Here is a 10,536-nt window from a genome sequence, read left to right as displayed (position 1 = left end):
AATTGAAAAATATAAAAAGGAAGTAAGCTAGGAAATTGAACATATCAGATTTAAATCCACAAATCTTGTATATAGCATTACATGATGTAGTTAAGCTGACAACATTTCATCAAGGAGGAACATTAAAACTTTAAAAGCTACCCTAAATAAATTTTTTTATGAGAATAATGGGAATTTTTAACTAAACCTGCATACAATATATAAATGATATATGATGCTTGAGTTAGAGAACACACAGCCTGTGAGTCTTGAGCTTAAATTGTTTGGTTGCATTCAAACCATAATTTCATTTCTGTGTGTTTCATTTCTTTTTATTCTGATGTTCTTTACTTTGCTTTAATCTATATGTCCAATTATAGAATATAGAATGTAGATACATACCAAGAGAATGATTGAGGCCATCATTTGAATTTAGCTCACTTACCCCAAATTAGCCTACCTTTTACATCACCCTTGTTAGCCCCCTTGAGCCTTTTAAAACCCCTTTATTCTATTTAGCCAAATTACTAGCCTTAAGCAGAAAAACAAAAGAAAATCTCAAGTGAATCCTTGGTTAGCTTAAGATAGAAAATTATAAATAGAGTAAAATGTGGGAAACCTTTTGGGAACATGGGTAATAGAAACAAAAGGGTTGAGAAGTTAAAAGAAATAAAATAAATTTGAGAAGCATGCTCATGAGAAAATCAAAGTGATATAATTTCCATGTGCCTTGAAAAAAAAAAAGAGAGTTATTTTCCAGCATTTAAATAAAAGGGGGATACAAAAGAATTTTCCCAATGCAAAATAAAAGCAATGCACATGGAATAAAAAAATAAAAAATAAAAAGTGAAACATGAGCCTGTAACAATAAGTGGGATAATATGGGAAAATAGGTAAAGAGATTTTGTTTTACTAATTATGTATGTTAGGTGAGATCTTAGTCTAATTAAGGATTCACTTATTAGCTCACTTAACCCTATACATAAATCCTTACCTCTACCTTGGCCCCATTACAACCTCAATTAAAGACCTCATGACTTTTTGGTATGACTATATTTTATAATTGTTGATTGGTTAGATGAAGAACAAAGCTATAGAAAGTAAGAATAAAAAGAAAAATAGAGTGAATAAACCCAATAAACACTGAGTGACTAGAGGGTAAACACAAAATCCAGTGAGGGTTCTATAACTCATCAACATATATCTGTGCTTATATTTACTAATTGTTTTGTAAGTTTGTACAATGTTTTCTTTCCCATCTCATTTGCTAAAATGCTTTATTATTTAAGGGTTGGCTATATATATATATATATACATGACTCCTTGAGAATGTGAATTAACTTGACTACATGTAAGCTTTATATATGAGTGAATAAGTTAGAGTTGCATGATGCATCATTCATTTAGGTAGTTGCATCTAAATTAGGTTGCATTGCATGACATTCCATCACTTTAACCTTAATTATTTACCTTGGATTTAGCATGAGGACATGCTAGTGTTTAAGTGTGGGGAGGTTGATAAACCCATATTTCATGAGTTCTTTTGTGCTTAATTTGAATGATTTATACAATCCTTCACCTACTTATTCACATTAATTGCATGGTTTTACTTTCCCTTCCTTATTATGTGATGTAAATGAAAAACATGTTTCCTAAGCTTTAAAATTAATTAATTTAATTACCTTTATTTCCATTCGATGCCGTGATCAGTGTGTTGAGTAGTTTCAGATTTTCTAAGGCAGAATGACTTAAAGGACGGAAAAGGAAACATACAAAATAGGAAGGAGAAGGCAGAACGGAGCGTTGAAGGAAACTGGTATTCACGCGATCGCATGGACGACGCGATCGCGTGCCAAGCACGAATCAGCAGCGACGCGGCCGCATGACTGACGCGACCGCGCGCCTTAAGCAGAACGCACATGACGCGGTCGCATGACTGATGCGACCGCGTGGCAGGGAAAAGCTCCTAATGACGCGACCGCGTGACCCACGCGGACGCGTGACAGAGGCCACGCACCAGAAATTACAGAATACGCCCCCAGCGAATTCTGAAGCCCTTTTTGGCCCAGATCCAAGTACAGACAGCATAGACCAGAGGTTATAAAGTGTGAGAATGCACCCATTCAAGGAGAGCTCGCATATTTTACTTTTCAATGATTTAGATTTAGTTGAGAGGGAGATCTTCTCTCTCTCTCTCTCTCTCTTAAGATTTAGGATTTCTTCTTGTTTTAAGAGTGAATTTCAATCCAGGTTTTATATTTCTTTGTTTTAAACTTCCCTTTCACTTTATTTATTCCAGTATCTGAGTTGGCTATTTACCTTTATAATTGAATTTATGAATTTCTCCCATGTTACAGACTGTTATTTGAATTAATGATAATTGAGGTATTTTCAGTTTATGATTGTTCTCTTTGATTTAAGTTACCATTGCTTCCCATCTAAGGATATTTTTATTATTCTATCAATTTTACTTTTTCCCCTTTTGGTTCTGGTTAAGAATTCAGTAACTCAACAGTTATTAAACTCAACATAATCGATATTCGTTATCTTGCTAACTGAGCTGACTTAAGTAATCCCAACCTTTTCTTAGGAAATAAATAGGATTCAAAGGTTAATTTAATTAGTCCCCTGACTTTCCTTTGCCCAAGTAAAGGTTGTCCAAGTGGAGTTTAGATTCAACTTTCATTATAGTTAAGAGAGATAACTACGTTGGACCTCCAACTTCTCTTACCTTGCCAAAAGTCTGCCTTACAGTATTTATTTATTTTAATTGCCATTTACTTTACTTGTCATTTAAATTACTTGCTTCTCATCTTCTAAACCCCGATTACAACCTTTATAGCCAATAATAAGAACATACTTCCTCGCAGTTTCTTGAGAAGACGACCCGAGGTTTGAATGCTCGGTTAACAATTTTTAAAGGGGTGGTATGCAAAATTGTTACTCAGGTTGTGAATTATTGTTCGAAATTGATTCCCTGGGGATGGCACCAAAAACGGATGCACAGAACCATGGTCTAAACATATCTTCACAACTTCGCATAACTAACCAGCAAGTGCACTGGGTCGTCCAAGTAATAAACCTTACGTGAGTAAGGGTCGATCCCACGGAGATTGTTGGTATGAAGCAAGCTATGGTCACCTTGTAAATCTCAGTCAGGCGGATATAAAATAGTTATGGAGTTTTCGAAATTAATACTAAAATAAGGATAGAAATACTTATGTAAATCATTGGTGAGAATTTCAGATAAGCGTATGGAGATGCATTCATTCCTCTGAACCTCTGCTTTCCTGCTGTCTTCATCCAATCAGTCTTACTCCTTTCTATGGCTGGCTTTGTGTAAGGATTTCACCGGTGCCAATGGCTACTTTCAATCCTCTCGGGAAAATGGTCCAAATGCTCTGTCACAGCACGGCTAATCGTCTGGAGGCATTGATGGGATTATTTGTGGAAAAACGAATTTCCAAAACACCCAAAACTTACCGGCAAGTATACCGGGTCGCATCAAGTAGTAAAACTCACTTAGAGTGAGGTCGATCCTACAGGGATTGATGGATCAAGCAACTTTAGTGGGTGATTAGTTTAGTCAAGCTAACATTGAAGTGAATTGTGTGAAATTGTAACCAACAGAATTTTAAATGACAGGAAATTAAAGTTGCAGAATGTAAATGGGCAAAAACTTAAAGAACAAGCAATGTAAATTGCAGAAACTTAAATGACAAGAAATGTAAATTGCATGAAAAGTAAAGGGGGGCTGGGTGCTGGAAATTAAAGAAAGCAATGGATCCAAGGCAAGAAAAGTAAATTCAGATTTGCAGCAAGCTCAAAGTTAAAAGTGTAGAATGTAAATGTGCAGGAAATGTAAATTGGAAGCAATGCAGTAGAAAGTAAAAATTGCAGAGAAGGAAATTGTAGCAGAAAAGTAAATCAGCAAGAAAACTCAAATCAATTGTGAAATCTAGAAAGACAAGTGAAGATCTCAGGGGCTCAATGAGACTAGAAAACAAGTCTAGATCTCAAGTCCTTCCTTGATCCAATAAAGAACAATTTGCAAAAGAAATGAAGATGAAAGCAGTAAACAAAGTGTTGATTCAAATCCTTAATTCACTGAAATTTTGTAGAAGAAGAACAAGAGAAATCTCAAAGTGAGAATGAAACAGAATTCCTTCAATTTTCAACCCAAGATTCAAAACAAAGAGAAAAACTAAAGAGAGAGAGTTCTCTATTCCTAATGCTCCCTCGTGGAGCCAGCCTCCCTACAAAGATGATAAGGATGCCTTATATAGGCTTTTCCAAATGAAAATGAAAATGAAATTGAAATTAAAAACAAATTACAATTGAATGAAATTCCTAATCTAGCTTCTCTGTGTGCCTTTGAGTGATGGTAATGGGCTTAGTTTGCTTTGAATTTGAGGAAGAATGGATCTGGATGGCCTTGATGGAATTGGGATCATTCACGTTTGAGTCAACATTTGAGGCAAACGTTGACTCAAACGTCTTGTAATGGCATGATGCAGAATGGGGGTTTGCTGTCACTCACGTTTGAGGTCAAACATGAGCTTAAACGTTAAGTCCTCCTGGATGTGTTTTTAAAGTTCAAGTCTTGGGACGCTTCTTTGTCCTCTTGTCAACGTTGCCAATTTCATATCCACTATAGACTATTATATATGGTTGGAAAGCTTTGAATGTCAGCTTTCCAACGCAACTAGAATCACCTCAATTAGACATCTACAACTCAAGTTATTCTCCATTGAAGGGGACAGGGTCGCTGGCTTTGGTGTGCAACGTTTGAGGCGACGTTTGCCTCAAACGTGGACGAAAACGTCAGGTTTTAGAGGCTCAAATGCATTGTCCACCCCATACTATTATATATTTTTGGAAAGCCCTGAATGTCTACTTTCCAATTCCATTGGAAGCACATCATTTGGAGCTCCACAGCTCGAGTTATACTCCGTTGAAGGTGTAGAGGTCAGTTGGCCTCACTGCAGGTTGCCACCATGTTCGTTTATGCACATTTCGGGGAAGTTTTATCCCTCAATTTTAGTGTCCACCATGCAGTGCCATATATGCTTGGAAAGCTCTCAATTCCTACTTTCCATTGCTTTTTGAATCACCTCATTTGGAGCTCTGTAACTCAAGTTATTCTTGTTGGAAGTATACCCCTTCAGGCTGTGAGGAGCAACGTTTGACCTCAAGTTTGAGACAAACGTTGGCGCAAGCTTCTGGCCTCCCTGGGTGAAATTTTGCTTTTCCTCACATTTGAGCTTAATTTTGAGGCAAACTTTAGCTCAAACGTGAGTCCTCCTTCTTGCCCTTGCCATCTTCTTTTCTTCAACCTTTTTCAAAGCTTTTTCACCTATCATCAATCAATCAAAAGTATCAAAGCTATGCTCAAAATCATGAGATTGTTTTTCTTTCATAATATATGACAATTATAGCACAAAATCTCATGAAAATGCATCAATTTATCCATGATTGATTGAATCAAAGGAAACATGAAATTCTACCCAATTGGCTTACTTATGGCTCAAGAAAGTGCATAAAACCTATTAAAAAAACAAAGAAAAAGCATAGAAAAACATGACATGGTGACATGTCATCAGGCATCACCCTTGTCGTTGGTTGCATCCTATTCCTCTCTGTGAAAATGGTCCGATGCGCTGTCACTGCATGGCTAATCATCTTGGAGGTTCTCGATCATACTGGAATAGAATTTACTATCCTTTTGCGTCTGTCACTACGCCCAGCACTCGTGAGTTTGGAGTTTGTCACAGTCATTCAATCCAGAGTCCTACTCGGAATACCACGGACAAGGTTTAGACTTTTCGGACTCTCATGAATGCCGCCATCAATCTAGCTTATACCACGAAGATTCTGATTAAGAGATCTAAGAGATACTCATTCAATCTAATGTAGAACGGAAGTGGTTGTCAGGCACGCGTTCATAGGGAATGATGATGATTGTCACGTTCATCACATTCAGGTTGAAGTGCGAATGAATATCTTAGAAGCGAAATAAGATGAATTGAATAGAAAACAGTAGTACATTGCATTAATCTTTGAGGAACAGCAGAGCTCCACACCTTAATCTATGGAGTGCAGAAACTCTACCGTTGAAAATACATAAGTAATGAAGGTCTAGGCATGAATGGCCAGCCCCCAAACATGATCAATAGATCAAAAGATAATCCAAAGATGTCTAATACAATAGTAAAAGGTCCTATTTATAATAAACTAGCTACTAGGGTTTACAGAAGTAAGTAATTGATGCATAAATCCACTTCTGGGGCCCACTTGGTGTGTGCTTGGGCTGAGCTTGAAGTCTACACGTGGAGAGGTCATTCTTGGAGTTGAACGCCAGCTTTTGTGCCAGTTTGGGCGTTGAACTCCACTTTGCAACTTGTTTCTGGCGCTGGACGCCAGAATTAGGCAGAGAGCTGGTGTTGAACGCCAGTTTGCGTCGTCTAAACTTGGGCAAAGTATGAACTATTATATATTTTTGGAAAGCCCTGGAAGTATACTTTCCAACGCAATTAGAAGCGCGCCATTTTGAGTTCTGTAGCTCCAGAAAATCCATTTTGAGTGCAGGGAGGTCAGAATCCAACAGCATCAGCAGTCCTTCTTCAACCTCTGAATCTGATTTTTGCTCAAGTCCCTCAATTTTAGCCAGAAAATACCTGAAATCACAGAAAAATACACAAACTCATAGTAAAGTCCAGAAATGTGAATTTAACATAAAAACTAATGAAAACATCCCTAAAAGTACTAGATTCTACTAAAAACATACTGAAAACAATGCCAAAAAGCGTATAAATTATCCGCTCATCACAACACCAAACTTAAATTGTTGCTTGTCCCCAAGCAACTGAAAATCAAATAGGATAAAAAGAAGAGAATATACTATAAATTCCAAACTATCAATGAAACATAGCTCCAATCAGATGAGCGGGACTTGTAGCTTTTTACCTCTTGAATAGTTTTGGCATCTCACTTTATCCATTGAAGTTCAGAATGATTGGCTTTTATAGGAACTCAGAGTTTAGATAGTGTTATTAACTCTCCTAGTTCAGTATGATGATTCTTGAACACAGCTATTTTATGAGTCTTGGCCGTGGCCCTAAGCACTTTGTTTTCCAGTATTACCACCGGATACATAAATGCCACAGACACATAATTGGGTGAACCTTTTCAGATTGTGACTCAGCTTTGCTAAAGTCCCCAATTAGAGGTGTCCAGGGTTCTTAAGCACACTCTTTTTTTTGCTTTGGACCTTGACTTTAACCGCTCAGTCTCAAGTTTTCACTTGACACCTACACGCCACAAGCACATGGTTAGGGACAGCTCGGTTTAGCCGCTTAGACCAAGACTTTATTCCTTTAGGCCCTCCTATCCACTGATGCTCAAAGCCTTGGGATCCTTTTTATTTGCCCTTGCCTTTTGGTTTTAAGGGTTATTGGCTTTTTGCTCTTGCCTCTTGGTTTTAAGAGCTTTTGGCTTTTTCTGCTTGCTTTTTTTTCGCCTATTTTATTTTTTTTTCTGCAAGCTTTGTTCTTTGCTGCTTTTTCTTGCTTTAAGAATCATTTTTATGATTTTTCAGATTATCAAATAACATGTCTCCTAGTCATCATTCTTTCAAGAGCCAACATATTTAACATTCTTAAACAACAACTTCAAAAGACATATGCACTGTTCAAGCATTCATTCAGAAAACAAGAAGCATTGTCACCACATCAATATAATTAAACTAAGTTCAAGGATAAATTCAAAATTCATGTACTTCTTGTTCTTTTGAATTAAAATATTTTTCATTTTAAGAGAGGTGATGGATTCATAGGACATTCATAACTTTAAGACATGGTTACTAACTACTAATGATCATGTGATGAAGAAACAAACATAGATAAGCACTTTAACATAGAGAAAATGAAAAACAGGAAATAAGAACAAGGAATGAGTCCACCTTAGTGATGGTGACGTTTCCTTCTTGAGGAACCAATGATGTCCTTGAGCTCTTCTATGTCTCTTCCTTGTCTTTGTTGCTCCTCCCTCATTGCTTTTTAATCTTCTCTTATTTCATGAAGGATGATATAGTGCTCTTGATGTTCCACCCTTAATTGTCCCATGTTGGAACTTAATTCTCCTAGGAAGGTATTGATTTGCTCCCAAAAATTATGTGGAGGAAAGTGCATCCCTTGAGGTATCTCAGGGGTCTCTTGATGATGAGCTTCTTCATGTGCCTGTTGAGATCCATGAGTGTGCTCTCTTGTTTGCTCCATCCTTTTCTTAGTGATGGGCTTGTGAGATGAATCTTTCCATCTCTCATGGCTCAGAGGTGGAAGCAATTGTCTTCCCTTTCCTCTTTCTTGAGGTTTCTCTGGCCTTAGGTGCCATTAATGGTAATGGAAAAACAAAAAGCTTATGCTTTTACCACACCAAACTTAGAATTTTGCTTGCCCTCAAGCAAGAGAAGAAAGAATTAGATGAAGAAGAAGAAGAAAATATGGAGAAGAGGGGGGAGGTGTGTTTCGGCCAAGAAGGGAAAGAGAGGGTTGTGTTGTGTGAAAATGAAGAAGAATGGAAGGCTTTATATGGGGAAGGGAGGGGGGTTAAGGTTCGGCCATATGGGTGGGTTTGGGTGGGAAATTGATTTTGAATTTTGAAGGTAGGTGGAGTTTATTGGGTAGGTTTATGGGGAAGAGTGGGTGGATGTGAGTGGTGAAGGGTTAATAGGGAAGAGGGATGGAGGTGATAGGTGAAGGGTTTTGGGGAAGAGTGTTTATTGGGAATAGAGGATGATTGAGAAGAGAGAAGAGAGTGAGTAGAGGTAGGTGGGGATCCTGTGGGGTCCACAGATCCTGAGATGATCCTGTGGGGTCCACAGGTCCTGAGGTGTTCAAGAATTTACAACCTTGCACCAAATTAGGCATGTAAAATGCCTTTGCACACAACTCTGGGCGTTCAGCGCCAGGTTGGTGCCCATTTTGGGCGTTCAACGCCCATTTGTTGCCTATTTCTGGCGTTGAACGCCAGAACCATGCTTGTTCTGGGCGTTCAGCGCCAGCTCTTCTCCAGGGTGCAATTCTGGCGTTCAGCGCCCAGATGCTGCCCATTTTGGGCGTTCAGCGCCCACATACTGCCCATTTTGGGCGTTCAGCGCCAGAACCTTGCTCTGTTCTGGCGTTGAACGCCAGGCAGGTGCTTCCTCCAGGGTGTGATTTTTCTTCCGCTGTTTTTGATTCTGTTTCTAAATTTTTCGTTTATTTTGTGACTCCACATGATCATGAACCTAAGAAAACATGAAAAACAAAAATAAAATTAGATAAATAAACATTGGGTTGCCTCCCAACAAGCGCTTCTTTAATGTCAATAGCTTGACAGTGGGCTCTCATGGAGCCTCACAGATGTGCAGAGCTTTGTTGAGACCTCCCAACACCAAACTTAGAGTTTGGATATGGGGGTTTGACACCAAACTTAGAGTTTGGTTGTGGCCTCCCAACACCAAACTTAGAATTTGACTGTGGGGGCTTTGGTTGACTCTGCTTTGAGAGAAGCTTTTTCTGCTTCCTCTCCATGGATGCTGAGAGAGATCCTTGAGTTGTAAACACAAGGTTGTCCTTATTTAATTGAAGGATCAATTCTCCTCTGTCCACATCAATCACAGCTCTTGCTGTGGCTAGGAAAGGTCTTCCTAGGATGATGGATTCATCCTCTTCCTTTCCAGTATCCAGGACTATGAAATCAGCAAGGATGTAAAAGCCTTCAACCTTTACTAACACGTCCTCTACTTGTCCATAAGCCTGTTTTCTTGAATTGTCTGCCATCTCTAATGAGATTTTAGTGGCTTGCACCCCAAAGATTCCCAGTTTCTCTATTACAGAGAGGGGCATGAGGTTTATCCCTGACCCAAGGTCACATTGAGCTTTTTCAAAGGTCATGGTGCCTGTGGTACAAGGTATTAAGAACTTTCCAGTATCCTGTTTCTTCTGAGGCAATGTCAGTTAATCCAGATCACTCAGTTCATTAGTGAATAAGGGAGGTTCATCTTCCCAAGTTTCAATGCCAAATAATTTGGCATTCAGCTTCATGATTGCACCAAGGAACTTGGCAGCTTGCTCTTCAGTAACATCCTCATTCTCTTCAGAAGAGGAATACTCATCAGAGCTCATGAATGGCATAAGGAGGTTCAATGGAATCTCTATGTTCTCTAGATGAGTCTTAGATTCCTTTGGTTCCTCAGAGGGAAGCTCCTTATTGATCACTGGACGTCCCACGAGGTCTTCTTCCTTGGGATTCACGTCCTCTCCTTCCTTCACAGGTTCGGCCATGGTGATTAATTCAATGGCCTTGCACTCTCCTTTTGGAATTTCTTCTATATTGCTTGGGAGAGTACTAGGAGGGATTTCAGTGATCCTTTTACTCAGCTGGCCCACTTGTGCCTCCAAATTTCTAATGGATGATCTTGTTTCATTCATGAAACTCACAGTGGCCTTGGACAGATCAGAGACTAAGTTTGCTAAATTAGAGGTGTTTTGTTCAGAGTTCTTTGTCTGTTGCTGA

The sequence above is a fragment of the Arachis ipaensis genome, chromosome B4, assembly GCF_059453495.1.
Source record: "Arachis ipaensis isolate K30076 ecotype BB chromosome B4, ASM5945349v1, whole genome shotgun sequence".
In the NCBI taxonomy this organism is placed as follows: Eukaryota; Viridiplantae; Streptophyta; class Magnoliopsida; order Fabales; family Fabaceae; genus Arachis; species Arachis ipaensis.
The sequence above is the reverse complement of the archived record's forward strand: the minus strand, read 5'-3'. Positions refer to the sequence as shown.